Source organism: Suncus etruscus, chromosome 1, assembly GCF_024139225.1.
Source record: "Suncus etruscus isolate mSunEtr1 chromosome 1, mSunEtr1.pri.cur, whole genome shotgun sequence".
Classification (NCBI taxonomy): Eukaryota; Metazoa; Chordata; class Mammalia; order Eulipotyphla; family Soricidae; genus Suncus; species Suncus etruscus.
Window position 1 is genome coordinate 88,743,464 of NC_064848.1, and position 21,510 is coordinate 88,764,973.

The window sequence follows — 21,510 nt, forward strand, 5'->3', positions numbered from 1 at the left end:
AACTGGAAGATGTCTCCATTCTGTTGCTAAATTGTTTTAAGTTCTTTTTTTTTTTTTTTTGTCAGAACTGTCTCTCTCTTTTTCTATTAAATGCAATGGTTATTTTAAAAGTGCAATAAAATTATATGCAATAAGTACTAAAAAGTCATATATTTACATAAAACCGTAACAAGGAAAGTGAGACTTAAAATTTCAGTTGTGTTGGAGCTGGAGAGTTAGTACCGCAAGTAAGCACTTGCCTTGAATGCAACTGGCCTTGGTCTAATTCACAGAACCCCATATGGTTTTCACAGCTCCACTAGGAGTGATCTCTGAGCACAGAACCAGAAGTAATCCCTGAGCCCTGCTGGGTGTGATCCCAAAAGAAAAAAATCAATAATAAAAAAGAACTTCCAACTATGCTGAATATAAATTTAGCAGAACTAAATTAATTTTATTTTAATTAACTTATGATCAATTTTATTATTTTTGAAACACAGTATGTCCTAGGATCTAAAAGAACTGTATCTGTATCTCTGCCTAGAAACTACAAAAATTTTAAATGTTTAAGTTTTTCTATTAATTATTCAGTTAGGTACTAGAGAATATTCAAGATTTGCTAATTCAATTTCTTTCTCTACTCTTTTCAAATAGTTTGAGATAGCTTGTACTTTCTCCTTAATACTTCGTCTTCTTTGTATTCCAGAACATTTTATCTTCTAGTTAGGAAGGGATGAATCAGAGTAAAAAAATCATCACCAATATTGTTATATCCAAATTTACCCAAAGGGGCACATTTTACGACATTTTCCTTTCCAGATGTTAAATAACTTACCAAAGGGTAATGTTTAATGAAATAGAGAAATGTTTATTATCCAGACTTGTTTCAAGGAAAGTAGTATATTTACTTATAGAAATAAAATTATATATATTAACACATCTTAAGTCAGGTTATTTATGAGTACCTGAGAATTTTGATGGTTTGGACAGGTTATCAATTTGAGTAAAAACAAAAAGAAGAAAGGAAGTATGGAAATAATAATGGTAGAATGTTCTACTCTGATTTTTTCCTCATCCTTAATCTTCACTGTTTATAAAATATAAATACATGATCATGGTTATTGGAATGCTTGAAAAAATTTGATAAGGTTATGAACTCTAAAACCTGCATTTCCATGTAGTTGTTGTCAAAAGAGCATAGATTAATACATATATAGTGGCGCCTTTGGAACATCCAAGTTATTTGTGGAAGTACTTTTAATATATTTTATACTTTTAATAAGACAATTGCTCTTCTTTAAGTCGCTTAATATGTAGGCTTGAATCTCTGTGAAATGGTCTCACTTTAGCATCAACTGTTGTGTCTGGGTTCCTATAATCTCTATAATCTTAATTTATGTCTTCTGTTGCATCTAATTCTAGAATATAGTGAAGTTTAGAGGCTTACAGCTGAAAACATCACTTTTCCTTAAATCCTTTTAGATTGGAAACTAAGCCAGAATTCAGAACTGACTACTCCATCACACATCAAATAAGCAGTAACATCTTGGACATTTTAGAATTCTCTATATTAATTTGAAACTATAGAAAATGCCATCTTGTCAAAATAAACCTATCTCATTGTTATTTCATTTAAATTTTCTACATTTTAGGCTATTGTTTTCAGATTTTTCTCTGCATATAGTTAATTTATGGATAAAAAATTACCTTAATATCATGTAAAATATTATCTAGGTTATTAAACATTACCCAAGCCCAGAGGTTCCTGGTTTTGCTTCAACACTTACTGTAAGATATAACACATTCTCATTGTCATAATGCCTTCCCAAGACAAGATATACCCTTAGGGAATAGGACAGAGTTGGGAAGAAGAAGGGCTTCCTGTTCATTTCTGAGAAATGTGTGAGTCATGTGTCTAAATTTCTATTCAACTTTCCAAGCAGGTGTTATCCAGCACCAAGTGAAAATATATCCTTCTTAGTACAGTAATCAAAGGGGAATGAAACTGGATGTTAAAAGAACAAAGGTGAGAGTGATCCAAAGTAGAGTAATTGAATAGAAATAGACTTGTCTTCCCTGGATAAATAGAGAATGGAAATACTTTAATACATCAATTTAGTATTCTAATTTCTGAATTGAAATAATAAATTACACATATGGATATAACCTATTTACAACTCTTCATTATTATTTTCCACTGAAGTATACCAAGGTGTCATTACCTTTGACCCACCAAATCTTATTTCCACAGATTCCCAAAATCTAGGCAGTAGAGACAGAAAACATACCACAAGTCATAATTGTTCCAAAGTATTTTATGCTATCCTATTTGTCTTAAAGCTTAATGATACCTTGTACATATATATTTTCCAATTAGAAAAGATTTTAATATTTTACTTTTGTTTTTTTTTTACAACTTTTGTAAATGTGATGTCATGTTTGGTCAAAATAACCCATGAAATAAGTAAATATCTAAAGAGGAATAAATGTAAGTCTAGATCTAATGTTAAATTAAACAATAAGTGAAAAGGTCAGTTTAAATTGTTAGCAACAAAATCAAGTACAAATATTTCAAGTATCTTAGATTAGTTTTAAATGAAAGCATAAGAGAAGTTAATTAAAGATTATTATGATGATATTTTATGTCTGGCAATGATGAGGTGTAAAGGATAATTTGCCATGTCATATGTTGAAATCCTTTCTGAAATTCTTGAATAAGAGATTATTAAAGGAGCAGAACAAAATAACAATCATATTATTTTATGCATAAACTCTTATTTTACTGGTTAAGATGAAGCTTGCTTTCCCTTCAAAAGGTGAAGGCTTGTAGGCAGATTTTTCCAAAGAACAGAAACAGAGATCAAGAGAGAAGGCAAGAAAACCAGTACAAAAGTGGTCACTGATATAAACCAGTGGGACTCTAGTAATCAGTGCAGACTGCCTCAGAATGGACCACTTGTGGGATGGGAGAAGGGTCATATGACATTTATTATGGTCTCATATACTCTGCTGGTCATATTAACTCATTTTGACTCATTCACTTCTTGTATTTTCATGCTGTATATAAATAAAGAGAAATGTGAGAGACTTCCAGGGCTCAATATACATTGGCAGAAAAGTCAAGATTAAAATAAAAACAAGAAGCAATCGATGAAGATAATGTGAAGTATTATCAGAATGCACCTGCTATAGAAGTGTTGACCTTGAAGCAAGGTTTGTGCTAGAAAGTAAGCTGAGATGAGCCAAGAGCTCAACCCTCCATTAATTCTAATGTGCTTAGGTCTAACTGACACAGATGCCTTTTGGAATTTTGGGATTAAGAAGAATCTGGAAGGTGAATCTGAACTCAGCAATAAAGAACCCAGTCTCTCTAAGATGAGATAAGGCATTTCCTGAGGGTTTTTTTTTTTCATACAGAGGGGCATAACATTGTTGTCTTGCTCTCATGTTTGAAAGAAATAATGTTAAGGAGTACTGTGGCTAATAGAATATCCAGAAGCCAATATAAACACCCCCACAAATACATTTTAGAATATAGAAATAAAAAAAATCAACCTCTGTTTTTCATAGTAGAATGGGGGTGTTTATTTTTTTCAGAGCTGGAGGTAAAAAACGTTAGATTACTAGATATTAAAAGCCTTCAGGTAATCTTTCCCAATTTGATGATTAATATAAGATAAACTGATAATGGGAAGAACTGTTGATACTATCAAATATAAAGTAAAATTACTCTTTAATGCTCTAAGTAAGGTATAATATTTAAGTCAAATGACAAAATATATTCCAAACCAGAATACATGCCTTGAAATTAATTAAAGCCATAGCAATACAACTGCAAGCAAGCATTTCCAATAGAACACTTAATGTACCTCAGTGAAAGGTAAAGTTGGAAGAAAAATAATCTTGAGTTTTTCTGAAATTATATTTGTTTACTATTCAAAACTGCAATTGTATTCCTTTTTAGTGATTTACAAGTTGATGAGTCTTAGAAAACTCCTTTGTTGGGACCAGAACGATAATTCAGCAGGTAGGCGGTTTGCCTTGCATGCAGCCTACCTGGGTGATCCCCAGCATCCCACAGCTGGCTGTGACTCAAAAACAAGCAAACAAACAAAAAGTAAAAGAAAATGTATTTGTTGCTATTGCTTTTAGTTGTTTGGGGGACACAGTAATGCTCAGAGTTTATTTTTGTACTCTTGACTCTACACTCAAAATCATTCCTAGCAGGCTCAGTGTACCATATGGAAAGCCAGGGATCAAACCTGGGTTGGCAAGGCAAAAAAAAAAAACCTTACTGGGGCCGGCGAGGTGGCGCTAGAGGTAAGGTGTCTGCCTTGCAAGCGCTAGCCAAGGAAGGACCGCGGTTCGATCCCCCGGTGTCCCATATGGTCCCCCCAAGCCAGGGCTATTTCTGAGCGCTTAGCCAGGAGTAACCCCTGAGTGTCAAACGGATGTGGCCCAAAAACCAAAACAAAAAAAAAAACCTTACTGTACTTTGACCCTTGATCACTCACAATTACATGTGATATATAGAGAAAACAGGTGAACTAAGAAAATCGAAACAAAATAAGCATAACAAAATAAGCATAAAAATAATGTAAATTATCAAAAGCACATTCTAGGATATATTTGTTATATTTAAAGTTTTGTTGCAGTGGTGAAGGGTTATATATATATATATATATATATATATATATATATATATATATAATCAAAAAAGAAGAAAAGATAAAGCCTCCCAAAGCTTACCACAGGTTGTGTTCTTTACACTGACTATATAGAAAGAGGAGATATAGTAAATGTTCCCCATATACACCTCAAACCAGGTCCTTTTCCTGGTCTGTATTGTGAATGGGGGTACAAAAAAAATAAAGTTTTGTTTTTGTATTCATAAACAAGATTGATCTGGTTTTACTAGGTTTTGTATAAAAGCCGTGCAAGTGTAATAAACGGGTCTTAAGGATTTTATCACTTTTCATTGGGATAATTTTGAGAGATTCTAATTATTCTTCCTTAAATATTGTCAGATTTTAAAAACTTTCTTGATATACTTGATGTACTACTGACCAGAACTGGTTTTCTTTGAAAACTTCTTTTAAACTTCTGATTCAGTTTTCTTATTTCTATTCTAACCACTTACTTTTCCTATATTTTCTAAGTGACTTTTGTTTGTTATGGGGGAAAGGCACACTTGGCAGTAAATCACAGGTTACTCATGGTTCTCCATCAGGACTTATTACTGGCAGGCTCGGGGAACCATATGAAATAAGAGGTTTCGAGCCCAGGTTGTCTGCATGAAAAGCAAATGCCTTCCCCCCTGCACTATGACTCTTGCCCTCTTTATGTGACTTTTGATTCTCAATATTTTTTATTCTCAATATTTTCTAGATATATATTCACTTTATCTGCATTATATACAACTATTTGTAAAACCTACTTATCTTAAAATTTTAAATATTTTTGATTTTTTATTCCTAATTTTTTATTCCTAATATAGTTTATTTCTTACCTTTTCAACTTTCAGAAATGTTTGTTCATTTTATTTGCTCTGTCAGAGATTTTTGATGTCTATTTTACTCAGATTTTTCCTTGAAAAATTGCTTTAATTTCTTATCAAATTTAATTTTTTGTTGAGCTATTGAAAAATCAGATTTTTGGGGGGTAGGAGCAATAGCACAGTGGGTAGGGCATTTGCCTTTCATGCATTCAAACTGGGTTTGATCCCTAGCATCCCATATGGACCCAGAGACCTCCAGTAGTGATTCCTGAGCACAGAGCCAGGAAGTAATCCCTGAGTGACCCCAGATGTGGCCCAACCCCCCTTTAGTTCAGATATTTTCACACAATAGTTTAAATTATTCTTAGGTATAAATTTGGTATAACTCCAATACAAAAAATAATTTATGAAACCAGTTTAATTGAGAACAGGTTATTAAATGTTCCCTTGTTTGGTATTAAGTCTAAAGCAGATTAAAGGCTCAAACATATTTCACTACTTTTCTTCCATAAGCTTTTGGAGACAGGTCTAAGCAGGCTGTATTTCAAATCCTTTAAGTAACCTACCAGTTCAGAACACAAAATCCACCAAAAAAGTACAAACAGAACCCTGGTTGCTTTATTCAGTTGGGGTGGCAAAAATAATGAGTGGAATTATATCTAAAGGTCATGGAATATGTTTCTAATCTGAATTTTTATTCCCTCTCTGTCTCCTGCTATCTCAATATTATCATATATTGGTATCCAGATAAAAGTCCTCTACCCTTATGACATTTGACCAAATTAAAATAGCTTAAATTCTTTCTTAGGGTATTTGTAATTAGGGCTCAATAGTTTTAGTGAGTGTCTGATTTTCCTCCATGGAGTTGGATGACAAAAGTCTTTGGTAATGGGGAGGACATTTTTTCACAATTACACTCAACATCTGTAGTGCTATAGAGAAAGTCATTCTGTAAATAGAAGTAAGCACTGGAAAAAGAAAGCCCACCAGGAATGACTCCTGAATACAAAGTCAGGACTAAGCCCTGTACACTGCCACATATGAGCTCCAAACAAAACAAAACAAAAACAAAAATCGTAATCCTAATGATAAGAATCATTAGGACAAACCCTCTGTTCCTTGGCAGCAAATTTCTAGTTCCGAATTTGAGGTTCAGCTTACCCTTCTACTGATGAGTGGAAAATGATTCCATGCATTATTATAGTAAAGCACCCTTTTTACATTTCATTGCCACAGTCTTTCTTTTTTACATCCTTTGGGAAATGCATGTGAGCTCCTTATTGTAAATGAATTTGACAAAAAAAAACTTACTCCACAAATCTGTTCTATATTCCTCCTATTAAAAGAATAATCTTTATATAATACAATTATTAACCAATTTCATTCTTTGCCCAACTTATATATTAATTTTTTTCAACTCTTATATTGATACCTTTAATACTTCAATTTTAACCCCATATTTTAATCCCACAAGGTTCAATTTTATATCTTATTTTCTAATAAGAATAATGATTAAAGCTATCATTGTTTTCCCCTTTAAGGTTTTTTTTTTTTTTATTTGTTACATCCCAGAGCTGCTCCATGTAAGCAATGACTCAGTTTTACCACTAATCTCAGAAAAGATGCTAGCCAGGCCACTAAAATTCACAGGTACGTTGGTCTTTGGGTTGAAAATGCTGGGGGGGCCGGGCGGTGGCGCAAGAGGTAAGGTGCCTGCCTTGCCTGCGCTAGCCTTGGACGGACCACAGTTCGATCCCCCGGCGTCCCATATGGTCCCCCAAGCCGGGAGCAACTTCTGAGCGCATAGCCAGGAGTAACCCCTGAGCGTTACCGGGTGTGGCCCAAAAAACAAAAAAACAAACAAACAAAACAAAAAAAAAAAAAAACAACAAAAAAGAAAATGCTGGGACTCCTCTCCTGGAGAGTAGCATCCAGGTATCAGCCCTGATAAAGTCCTGACAGCTACACTCACACCCATAGCTGTCACCATGCAAGTGGCCCAACTTCACTGCTTTGTTACTAAATCTCTGCAGAGATGCCAAACTGATTAAAAAATTCCAGGTACACTGGTTTCTGGGCTGAGTACTTTGGGTTTTCTTGGGATGGTAGCAAGTACTCACCAATTATAGCCCCATACTGCTGCAAGCCCCAGAAGCCACAGAGGACATTCCTAGAGAACATGGTTGTGAATGTGGCTACACACCAAATTAGATGAAATGTAGCATAGAGGCCAACTAATCTCCATTAAAAAAAACAATAATACCAATAATACAGAGGGCTCAACTAGGAACAAACAACTTAGTAAACTTAGTAACTGTTAAGGTCCCCATAATGAGATACAACAATTTTTCACACAATTTATTTTACTGAAATATGTTTTGATAATTTCACTGTCCATTTTGTCATAACAAGCAATTTGATAATTTATTCTGTGTTTGCTAAAGGGTAAGCTTGGGGTTGGGTAGGAAATTGGAGTTAATGGTAAAGAGATGACATTGATAGTGAGTGGGATTGGTATTGAACATTGAATACCAAAACAAGTACTTTATTTCTTGTACCATAAGATGAACTTTCCCCCTCCTTCAAAAGATGGGAGGAAATATCTGGCATCTTTTGGAGCCTGAGTGCAGGGAAGAAGAGCATATACTAACAACTTGATGTCCTCAATGTTATGCCCTCTTTATTGCGCACATAGTATACCACATATTTATACCATATAGTAAGAGCAATCAGGTTAATACACTTTCACAGTCACACATAGAACTTTTGTTTGACTTATTTTTATATTAACAAAAAAGCATTTAATATTTTTTAATTTTATGATGTAAAAAAAAAGTTCAGTAAATGTGTTCAACCAGTTGTGGGCCAGTGTATTGTAAATATACTTCAGCTTTGTAGACTGGTTGTTCCCAGCCCCCGTCTCCTGATGACGTCTAAGTTGCACCATTTGCTTTAGAATATTTCTTTCTGTTTTCCTCATCCAAAACTATGGGAGTCTTATGGTTAGGTGAGTCTTATAGAACAAAAAATTTGGTATATTTTGAATAGGTTTATAAACCAGGTTGTTAAAATAAAGTAAAAAGTTTTTTTAAATTTTTTAGACTCATATCAAAATGTGGTTTTGTTAAAGGAATCCTTGAAAACTTTACACCTTTTCTGTTTTTTTGTTTGTTTGTTTTTTCTGCTCGAAGTTTCCTTAGCCTATTTATATTTATCCATGTCATTGCAAATGACAAGCTTTACTTCTTTTTAAGGATGACTAACATATCATAGTATGAAAGACCATAATTTTCAAGTCTTCCAACAATGATGTTTAACTTGTTCTATATATGAATATTGTAGTAATGTTGTGATATATTCTTACTTTTTATTTTTTATTTTTGCTACATTTGTTGTGCCCTAATTTTGGCTCGAATCTCTTTTAAGACTTATATTTAATATATGTGTAAATATAGTAACAATTGGAACATATGCTATGGTGTGATTACTTAATTCTCTCTGTTTTGTTTCTATTTCCTGGGTTTTTCTTTTTTTAATTGTCTTCTTTGTTCTTTTGCCTTAGTTTTTCATGCAGCTATTATTTGTTACAAGTCATGCTTCCCAAGCATAAAAACATTAAAACTTCCTAATATGGCAAATATACAAAGATCCTTAGTTCTTTTTTTCCAGCAGAGATGTCCCAATGAAGTTTCTTCTTTACTTTTTCCTTCAAATATATAGTCACCATTTGTACATTTGTGGCTCTAAAACTTACCTCATTCTCAGCTCAGTGCATGTGCTTTGTTTCCAGGCTCTCATATCTTTTTTTCCTATTCTCTTTGATTCCAGTGTTCTAAAATCTTATGATTTAATACCTGAATTTAGATCTTCATTTCACTGCATAGATGAATTCTTTCAATCTGCTAAAGTGTGACCTTTGCTTTTGGAAATTTTCTTCTATTACTTTTTGACAGTGTCATCTTTTCCTTGTTTTCTGTTCTCTCAGGGAATTCCTAGTAATTGAATTGTGAGTCTTCTTGGCAGATTCGCCAGTTTTCTTTTCTGCTCTCTATTTTCTAGTCCATTAACTTCTAAATTTAGCTTTTTAGGAGAAATCCTCATCTTTATCCTTTTAGACTTCAGAAATTTAAAAACTCTCCTTTTATTTTTCTGGAATTTCCATAGGTTCCTGATGATTAGATGATTGTTCATTTTGTAACATCTTGTTCTTATTTTTGAGTCAATATCTTCTTCCATGTCCTAAAACAGAATTAATTGTAATTTTTAAGTATAAATGTAAAATATTTTATGAAAGATTATTTTGTAGTATAAATTTTCCTCAAACTTTAGATGATCTTCTATCTATTTATATATGCAAGCTACTAAAAAGGTGTGTGAGAGACAGGCCTTGCTATCGGAAGTCCAGTTAGTTTGACAGAGCAAAAATTTTAATATATTTTGAGTAATTTTAATACAAATTTTCTCTTATCCAGTTTTTCGAGGGAGATATCTTTCAATTTCCTATATGTATTAATCTGATTTGCCAGTATATACATATTTGCCAAAATTTCATTGAAAATTTCTATTTCAGTTTCAAAGCTTTATCCTTGCCCCCAGTTTTACTGTATTTCTGGTTTTGGTCCTTACTCAGTAGTGTAAGAATCCTGTCTTATGCTAAGGTTTAAGGTAATGAAATTCAACCTTTGAAATCTTATCTGAGGATCTGAATTACAGTTTTTAAAAATTCAATTTTCAGACCACCATACCAGATCCATTATAATATTTGCTTATTCATGTATCATTTAAATACTACTGTATTATGATATTATATACTGAAATGGTATATATCTATTTCTGAAAAACTAATGTGCATATATTACATTAAGTTATACACTTAATAAATTATTTGCCATACAATTGTTATCTTCCTTTTTAAATGCACTCTCTCCCTTGCCTTTTGATAAACAATAATTTTTATAATAAAAAAGTATTCTTCTATATAGTATATCTCTTTTATCATGAACATCACATATAAATTTAATCATACCATGATTGTCTCTGTGATTTATTTTGCAAAATATAACAAATGGCAGAATATCATGTTTTTTAAGATGAATAGTATTCTATCCTATGTGTGCATTATATACATATATATACATATATGTGTCACATCTTCTTTATTCATTTGTCAGTTGTCACTTGTACTTAAATTGTTCTAGATCTTGATGACTGTGAATAATGCTACAGTAAACATGGGTGCACATATATCTCTTCAAATCACTGTTTTTTTCATTTTTCATGGTAAATACCGAGAAGTGAGGTAATCACATTTTCTTTTATTGTTTGTTTTGTTTTGTTTTGTTTTGATTTGGGGGGGACATACCCAGCGGGGCTCAGAATAACTCTTGGTTCTGTGCTTTGGAATCTAAGTTACTCTCTGTTCTCCTGGCAGGCTCAGGGAATTATATAGGATGCTAAGGATCAAATCCTGTTTGTCCTAGATCTGATGCCTGGATTTGCATGCAAGGCAAAGGCCCTACCCTTTGTGCTATTACTTAAGCCAAAAAAAAATTTTTTTTTGATTTTTGGGTCACTTCCGGCAACGCTCAGGGGTTATTCCTGGCTCTATGCTCAGAAATCACTCCTGGCAGGCTTGGGGGACCATATGGGATGCCGGGATTCAAACCACCATCCTTCTGCATGCAAGGCGAATACCTTACCTTCATGCTATCTCTCTGACCCCAAGCCCAAAAATTTTATATATTTTTCAAAATATTTTAAACAATCTCAATTTTACTTTACATAATAACTGCACTAATTTACATGACATGGACAATGTACAAAGGTTAATTTCTCTCTACATCATTCCTAGCCTTAGAGAAATTTGGCAAATTGATTCCAACAGCAATAAATAAATAAATGTCTCTTGTTACTTTAAGTATTAACCCCTTGTTGGATTATAATGTGCAAATATATTTGCCCATTTGGTAATATGTCTTTTTATTTTGATGCAAATTTCTATCATGTGCAAAAGTCTTTAGTTGATTATAGTTCATTTATTTTTGCTTATTAATTTATTGTTGGTCTTTTGGACACACCCTGAGATGCTTTGAGTTTAATGATGCCTCTGCACTCAGGAGTTATTTTGTTGTTACTATATAGTAATTTCACCAGAATTAATGCTTTCTGATGGACTATATTAATTACTTATGGTAGACTATATAGGATGCCTGGGATCAGAACTCAGGTCTTCAGTGTGCAAGGCAAGTGCTGTACCCACTGTAGCATTCCTCCAGTTCCAACCCATTTATTTATTTAACATATGTAAATCCTTTGGTGGAAAAGAAACCTTTTAAGAAGAAATTAACATAATTAATAATTAAGTTTGAAATCTGAATGGATATAATATACACATAGAAAAAATTTACCCACTGGAGTTGAATGCTGAAATTTCATAAAGCTTTACAAAAGAAAATAATTTTCATGATATAGTAAATATCACTAGGCTAATATTTTTAATATTGATAAGATATTAATTATATACAAAAGTGTGTATATCTCTTATTTTGATATAGCTATTTCACAGTTTGCAAAGGAAATGCATATAATTTATTTTATAATTTGTCTCTAAACTATTTTAAATTTAATTCATTTCATCACAACCAGAAATAAACCCTTTAGTATCAAGAATAACAAAGTTTTGGTAATATTTGTTTTACAGTTGTCTTCTCTCTAACCTATGGTATTCAATAATGTCAGACAAAGTGTTATTAAGCTATTTATACTGTGGATTCTTTAGCAGTATGGTACAGATTTTTAATTATGAAAATATATGAAATGAATTTTTAAAAACTACACATAGGATAACAAGAAACATAAATCATATTAAAATTCATCTATTATAATATTAAAGATATATGCAGCTTAGTAATATTTGAGTACAAACAGAATATTATCATTAATCTTATTGAGAGACGCGAAGTATATATTTGAAGTACACATTTCGTTTTTTAAATAATATCTTTACTTAAGCACTAGATTACAAACATGTTTGTAGTTGGGTTTCAATTATAAAAAAGAACACCCTTCACCAGTGCAATCTTAGAGGACGAAGGGGGAGAAGTAGGAGGAGAAGAGGAGGGGAGGGAGAAGGTTGTTCAAGACCACAGTCGGGCCCAGCAGTGAGTCGAGGTCAGCTTTGCCCCTCACCCATCCCCTTCATGTATTCTATTCAGGCATTCTACTTCTCTCACTCACTACCATAGTCATGATAGTTGACAGTGTAGTTATTTCTCTAACTGAACTCACCAGTCTTTGTAGTAAGCTTTATATCATGGGCTAGTCCTTCCAGCCCTTATCTCTATTGTCTCTGGGTATTATAAAAATAATATCTTTATATGATCTTAGATTCCACGGATGAGTGTGAGTATTGTGTCTGTCTTTCTCCCTCTGACATATTTCACTCAGAATAATGATTTCCATGTTCATCCACATATAGGAAAATTTCATGACTTTATTTTTCCTGACAGCTGTATAGCATTCCATTGTGTGTATGTACCACAGTTTCTTTAGCCACTCATCTGTTGTAAGGCACCTGGGTTGTTTCTAGATTCTGCCTATTGTAAATAACCCTGCAATGAATATAATTGTGCAGAAGACATTTTTCTATTGCGTTTTTATGTTCCTAGGGTATATCCTTAGGAGTGGTATAGCTGGATCAGATGGGAGCTCAATTTCCAGGTATTTGAGGAATCCCCATATTGTTTTCCATAAAGGCTCGACTAGATGGTATTCCCACTAGCAGTGAATGAGAGTTTGTTTGTCCCCACATTCCTGCCAGCACTGATCTTGTTTTCTTGTGATGTGTGCCAGTCTCTTTGGCATGAGATGTTACCTAACTGTTGTTTTGATTTGCATCTTCCAATTGATTAGTGAGGTGGAGCACTTTTTCATGTGCCTTTTGGTCATTTGTATTTCTTCTTTGAAGAAGCGTCTATACCTTATAGTTCTGGGTCTGATATCAAGGTTTTTAATCCATTTGGATTTAACCTTTGTGCAGGGTGTTAGATTGAGGTCTGAGTTTGCTCTTTTGCTTGTGGCTGACAAGTCTTCCCACCATCACTTGTTGAAGAGGTTACCTTGTTCCACTTTGAGTTTCTTGCTATTGTATAAAAGATTAATTGATTGTATGTCTGGGGAACATTCTCTGAGTACTCAAGTGTATTTCAATGATGAGGTTTTGTCTTTATTCCAATACCATGCTGTCTTAATGATTATTCTTCTTTGTACAATTTAATTTTGGGGAAGGTGATGCCTCCATATTATTTTTCCTAAGGGTTGCTCCAGCTATTCATGGGTGTTTTGTTCCAAATGAATTTCACTAGTTTTTGATCCACTTCTTTGAAGAATGTTGTGGGTAACCTTAGGGGAATTGCATTAAATATGCACAATAATTTAGGGAGTATTGCCATATTAATGATGTTAATCCTCCCAGTCCATGAACATGGTATGCGTCTCTATATACTTATATCCTCTTTTATTTCTTTTTTTTTATCATACAGCAAATAAGGTATTTATTTTGCAGGCAGGCAATGCTGAACACCACAAGGAATAATCGCTGAACACAGAAAAGTTAGTATACCCTGAACACACCAGGTGTGACCTCCACAAAAAATTCATATACCATTATAATAATAACTTATCCAAAATATTATAATATATCAATAATTTTCATACTTTTGTTTCAATTTTTGAAAACTAATTTTGTATAGGCTTACAGAACTGTTGTGAAAACAAGTCAAACAATTTTAAGGATAGAAGGATAATATGATGCATTTGTTTTAAATTATGATTGCTACATTTCTCTGTAATTATATTTTTAAGACTGTTTTGCACAGCTATGTGTTTTAAAGGTGAAATTTTGTGCATATCCAAAATATGGGTCACAACTTCAACCATCAGCAACATAATTATTCTTTTAATTCTAAATCAATTACATTGAGATTTTATATTAAATTATGAGTGATTTTAAACCAATTTTAAACATATTTAATTGCTACTACTGCAGCAAAGTGGAATTAGTGCTGAGCTCAAAGGGCTGACTCCCAAGCTTTGTATGCAGGAGACTCTATGTTTAATCCTGGCATTGTATGGATTCCACACTCTGCCAAAAGTAGCCCCTAATCATGAAGTCAGAATAGCTCTCAAGCACCTTTGGGTTTAGACAAAAATGCATTCAATATAATTAATACTAATAAAAAACTGTTTTGATAGTGTGTATAGTCTGATTAAATAATTGAGAGACCATGTAATATTTAGAACTTCAAAATACCTGTCTCATTATGCCTCAGAATATCAAATACATTATAGTCAGCTTGAAAACTAAAATCTTTCCAGGCCAATCATTTAAATATTGGTGCTTTGAATTGGGTTATTAATACAATTGCTCATTGTAGCTTCTTTAAAAGAAAAGGAGGGAAACAGAAAAAGGAGGGAGGAGTCTGGTTATCTCAATTTGCCTAATGATTTTTCTTTTATTTCTTGAGGCAGTGTTTTTTTAGTTTTCTTTGTATAAGTCTCCACCTCTAGTTAAGTTGATTAGAAGGAATTTGAATTTTGTGGCACTAATGTGAATGGGATTTGGGGGTGGGGGATTGGTTGGTTTTTCTTTCTTTCTTTCTTTCTTTTTCTTTCTTCTTTCTTTCTTCTTTCTTTTTCTTTCTTTTTCTTTCTTTTCTTTCTTTCTTTCTTTCTTTCTTTCTTTTCTTTCTTCTTTCTTTCTTTCTTTTCTTTCTTTCTTTCCTTTCTTTCTTTCTTTTCTTTTCTTCTTTCTTTCTTTCTTTCTTTCTTTCTTTCTTTCTTTTCTTTCTTTCTTTTTCTTTCTTTCTTTCTTTCTTTCTTCTTTTTCTTTCTTTCTTTCTTTTTTTGGTTTTTAGTCACATCCAGCAGCTCTCATGGGTTACTCCTAGCTCTACCCTCAAAACTCTCTCCTGGTGACCATATAAGATGCCGGGATTCAAACCACCATCCTTCGACATGTAAGCAAAAACCCTACCTCATTGCTATCTCTCTGGCCTCAAAGGATTGCTTTTTTTTTTTTTTTTTTGGGGGGGGGCCACACCCGGCGGTGCTCAGGGGTTACTCCTGGCTGCTCAGAAATAGCTCCTGGCAGCACGAGGGACCATATGGGACACCGGGATTTGAAACCAACCACCTTTGTCCTGGATCAGCTGCTTGCAAGGCAAACAATGCTGTGTTATCTCTCCGGCCCAAAGGATTGCTTTTTAATGTCCATTTTTCTTCTATTCATTATTGGTATGAAGGCTATTGAATTTTTGAATGTTTATTTTGTATTTGCCATATGAATCTATAATTCTAGAAAATTTTTAGTAGAGTCTTTATTGTGTTTTTCTAAATATAGTACCATGTCATATGCAGTGAGAAGCTTGATTTCTTCTTTTCCTATCTGGATGCCCTTGATATCTTTTCCTTACATCAATGCTATGTAAAGTATTTCCAGTACTATGTTGAATAGGAATGGTGAAGGGTGCAGCCTAGTCTTGTACCAGATTTTTAAGGAAAGCTTTAAGTTTATCTCCAATGAGAATATTTTCTATTGGCTTGTGGTAGATAGTCTTGACTATATGGAGAAAAGTTCCTTCCATTCCCATCTTGTTGAGATATTTTAAACATGAATGGTTGTTGGACATTGTTGAATGCTTTCTCTGGATCTATTAATATCATTATTGGTTTTATTTTTTCTTTTGTATTTATATGGTATATTGTGTTGATTGATTTACATGTGTTAAATCATCCTTGCATTCCTGGAATGAAACCAACTTGGTCATGGTGTAGGATCTTCTTAGTGAAGCATTGGATCCTATTTGCCAGGATTTTGTTGAGGATCTTTGCATCTGTGTTCATCAGAGATATTGGTCTGTAATTTTCTTCTTCCTTCCTTCCTTCCTTCCTTCCTTCCTTCCTTCCTTCCTTCCTTCCTTCCTTCTTTCTTTCTTTCTTTCTTTTTCTTTCTTTCTTTCTTTCTTTCTTTCTTTCTTTTTCTTTCTTTCTTCTTTCTTTCTTTCTTTCTTTCTATTTTTGTTTCTTTTCTTTCTTTCTCTTCTCTTTCTTTCTTTCTTTCTTTCTTTTTCTTTCTTTCTTCTTTCTTTCTTTCTTTCTTTCTTTCTTTCTTTCTTTCTTCTTTCTTTCTTTCTTTCTTTCTTTCTTTCTTTCTTTCTTTTTCTTTTTCTTTCTTTCTTTCTTTCTTTCTTTCTTTCTTTCTTTCTTTCTTTCTTTCTTTCTTTCTTTCTTTCTTTCTTTCTTTCTTTCTTTCTTTCTTTCTTTCTTTCTTTTTCTTTCTTTCTTTCTTTCTTTCTTTCTCAGCACCCAAATCTGGTTTTGGTATCAGGGTAATGTTAGCTTCATAAAACTTTTGGGAATGTTTCTGTTTCTTCCATTTCCTGAAAGATACTGAAAAGAATTGATACGACTTCCTCTTAAAAGGTTTGAAAGAATAAGTTAGTGAATTCAACTTAATCTGGCCTTTGTTTTGGGGAAGACTTTAGATTATCATTTTAATTTCCTCACTAATGATGGATCTGTTTAGATATACTAATTCAACCTAATTCAACCATGGAAAAATTTAAGATTCCAAGAATTTATTCATTTTTTTCCAGATTCTCGTGTTTTGTGACATAAAGTTCCTCAAAGTAGTCTCTGATTACCTTTTGAATCTCCTTAGCTATCTATTTCTTTTAATATCTAATACAGTTTATTAAGTTTTTTATATATATAGTTATATATATATAGTTCTATATATTTATATATAGTTATATATAGGAGTGCTATATATGCCACATTCTGTTGGCTTTCTGACTGGTTTGAACTATCAAGGGGGTCAGGCAGTGTTGAGGTCCCCCACTATTATTGCATTGCTATTAATTTCTTCTTTCATATTTTTCTACAATTATATTAAACATTTTGCTTGTCCCTCATTGGGTGCATATATGTTTAGGCATGTGATTTCTTCCTGTTGTACATACTGCTTGATTATTACAAAGTGTCCATCATTGTCCTTTATCGCTTTTTCTGAGTCTAAAGTTTATGTGATCAGATATCAATATGGCCACTACAGTTTTTTAAGGGAAGTTTTTGCTTGGATAATTTTGAGTGTATGTTTGATTTTGACCTGTCTATGTTGCTGTTGAGTCTATGTTTGTTCTGATAATTCAGATATGTCTCTTGTAGGCAGCAGAATGTTGGATTCAACTTTTAGGTCCATTTTGCCTCTCTGTGCCTCTTAACAAGTACATTTAGTCCATTGACACTGAGAGATAACTGCATGGGATTTATTGTCATTGTTGTGTAGGAGTTTGGTGTGTCTGTTGGTCTGTCTTTTCTTAATATAGACCTTTCATTTTTTCTTTTAAGGCTTGTTTTGAGTCTGTAAAGTTTCTGACCTGTTGTTTATGCATCTGTTGTTTAATACTTCCTTCAAACCTGAGAGTGGGTCTGTCTAGGTGCAGTGTTCTGCAAGATGGGAATGAAAGGAACCTTTCTCAATCTAGTTGAAGCCATCTACCACAAGCCAATGGCAAATATTATCCTCAATGAAGAAAAACTAAAATACTTTCCATTAAATTATAGTACAAGACAAGGCTGTCCTCTCTCACCACTCCTCTTCAACATAGTACTGGAAGTTCTTGCTATACCTATCAGACAAGAAAAAAATGTCAAGGGAATCTAGATAGGAAAGGAAGAAGTCAAGCTGTCATTGTTTGTAGATGACATGATACCATTATTAGAAAACCCTAAAGACTCTACCAAAAAGCTTCTAGAGACAATAGACTCTTAGAGCAAGGTGGCAGGCTACAAAATTAACTCACAGAAATCAATGGCCTTTTTATACACCAATAATGAAAGGAAAGAGAAGTCAACAAGTCAATCCCATTCACATTAGTGCCACACAAACTCAAATATCTTGGAGTCAACTTGACCAAAGACATGAAGGGCCTATACAAAGAAAACTATAAAGCCCTGCTCCAAGAAATAAGAGAGGGCAGACAGAAATGAAAACACATACCGTACTCATGGATTGGCAGGATTAACATCATTAAAATGGCAATATTCCAAAAGCATTATACAGATTTAATGTGATCCCCTTAAAAATACCCATGACATTCTTCAAAGAAGTGGGTTAAACACTTATGAAGTTTATCTGGAACAATAAGCACCCTCGAATAGCTAAAGCACTTCTAGGGAAAAGGAAAATGGGAGGCATTACTTTTCCCAACTTTAAACTGTACTACAAAGCAATAGTTATCAAAACAGCATGGTGTTGGAATAAAGACAGACCCTCAGATCAGTGGAATAGGCTTGAGTTCTCAGACAATGTTCCCCAGACATACAATTACCTAATTTTTGACAAAGGAGCAAGAAATCCTAGGTGGAGCAGGGAAAACCTCTTCAACAAGTGGTGCTGGCAGAACTGGTTAGCCACTTGCAAAAGAGAAAACATAGACCCCCAGTTAACATCATGTACAAAGGTAAAATCCAAATGGATTAAAGACCTTGATATCATACCTGATACCATAAGGTATATAGAACAACGTGTTGGTAAAACACTCCATGACATTGAGACTAAAGGCATATTCAAGGAGGAAACTGCACTTTCCAAACAAGTGGAAGCAGAGATCAACAGATGGGAATACATTAAGCTGAGAAGCTTCTGTACCTCAAAAGAAATAGTGCCCAGCATACAAGACCCACTACCAAGTAGGAAAAACTATCCACCCAGCACCCCTTAGATAAGGGACTAATATCCAAAATATACAGGGCACTGACAGAACTTTACAAGGAAAAAAAAAAACATCTAATACCATCAAAAAATGGGGAGAAGAAATGAACAGACACTTTGATAAAAAAAAAGAAATACAAATGGCCAAAAGGCACACGAAAAAATGCTCCTCGTCACTAATCATCAGGGAGATGCAAATCAAAACAACGATGAGATACCATCTCACACAGAGATTGGCACACATCACAAAGAATGAGAACAATCAGTGCTGGCGGGGTTGTGGAGAGAAGGGAACTCCTATCCACTGCTGGTGGAAATGCCATCTAGTCCAACCTCTATGGAAAGTGACATGGAGATTCCTCCAAAATCTAAAAATTGAGCTCCCATTAGACCCAGCTGTTCCACTCCTAGGGTTATACCCTAAGAACACAAGAATACTATACAAAAACCCTTTCCTCACACCTATATTTATTGCAGCACTATTCACAATAGCCAGGCTCTGCAAACAACCAAAATGCCCATCAACAGACGAATTGCTAAAGAAACTGTGATACATATACACAATGGAATATTATGCAGCCGTCAGGAGAGATGAAGTGATAAAATTTTCCTATATGTGGATGTACATAGAATCTATCATGCTGAGTGAAATAAGTCAGACGGAGAGAGAGAGAGACGAAGACTAGTCTCACTCATCTATGAGTTTTAAGAAAAATAAAAGTCATTTTTGCAACAATCCTCAGAGACAATGAGAGGAGGGCTGGAACTTACAGCTCACTCCTTGAAGCTCATCACAAAGAGTGGTGAGTGCAGTTATAGAAATAACTACACTGAGAACTACCATAATCATGTGAATGAATAAGGGAACTGGAAAGCCTGTCTGGAGTACAGGTTGGGTGGGTGGGATGGAGGGAGATTTGGGACATTGGTGGTGGGAGTGTCGCACTGGTGAAGGGGGGGGTGTTCTTTACATGACTGAAACCTAATCACAATCATATTTGTAATCAAGATGTTTAAATAAAGAAAATAAAATTTAAAAAAAAGATTAAAAGTTACATGTCCAAAAAAGACCATTACTAGAATACAAATGTCATTCAGGGAATGGGAAAAACAGGTACTGAAGAATTCAACAACAACAACAAAAATACTAACTCCATAAAGAAATGAAATGAACAGACATTTCCTCTATGAAGAAATACAGATGACCAAAAGGCACATGAAAAAATGCTCCACTTCACTAATCATCAGCAAAATGCAAATCAAAACAATAATAAGTTTCCATATCACTCCACAGAGACTGTCACATGTCACCAAAAAAAAAAAAAAAAAAAAACAAGAACAACCACTGCTGGAGTGGATGTGGAAAGAAAGGAATTCTCATTCACTGGTGGTGGGAATGATGTCTAGTCCAATATTTCTGGGAAAAAATATGGATAGTACTCAAAACACTGGAAATTGAGCCCCCATTTGATTCAGCTGTACAACTATTAGGGATATGCCCTTGGAATACAAAAACACAATACAACTATGACCCTGCACTCTATGTTCATTGCAGCGATATTTCCAATAACCAGAAACTGGAAACAACCCAGATGATTGACAGTAAATGAGTGGCTAAGGAAACAGTGGTACATCTATACAATGAAATACTACTCAGCTGTTAGAAAAAAATTAAATCATAAAATTTGCCTATACATGAATGGACATGGAGACTATTATGCTGAGTAAAATAAATCAGGGGAAAGAGACACAGAATAGTCTCAGTTGTCTGTTATCTGTGGGATTTAAAAAAAATTTTTAAAGTATGGTAATAAAATCTATAGTAAACAGAGATTAGGGCTGGAAAGATCAATCTGTGATATGAAGCTTACCACAAAGATTGATGAGCACAGTTAGAGAAATAACTGTACTAACATCTACCATGACAATGATAGTGAGATAGAGAAATAGAATGCCTGTCTGGAAGACAGACAGGGCTTGGGGGTGGGAGGGAAATGGGAAGGGAATATTGGTGGTGAGAAAGTTATACTGGTTCGATGATAAAAACCCAACTAAAAATATTTTGTAACCATGTTGCTTAAATAAAGAAATTATTATTAGAAAAAATAGCTGCATGTATATTAACCAGTACATGACATTTTCTTTTGACATTACCAGTCCATCATACATTGATATTGTCATCTTGTCTTCTTATGTATATGAATAAATAATCAGTTAAGGAAGTGTTTTAAATACTATGTAATGGAAATATAGGATAAGG

General features: G+C 33.7%; 1 non-coding gene across 1 annotated transcript; it reads left to right on the forward strand.

Annotated features, from left to right (window-relative positions):
• Positions 1–4,711: 4,711 nt before the first annotated feature.
• On the forward strand, positions 4,712–4,844 carry LOC126031857 (small nucleolar RNA SNORA51). Its single transcript, XR_007503675.1, has one exon. It is a non-coding gene; the product is annotated as a small nucleolar RNA SNORA51 (small nucleolar RNA).
• The last annotated feature ends 16,666 nt before the right edge of the window (positions 4,845–21,510 follow it).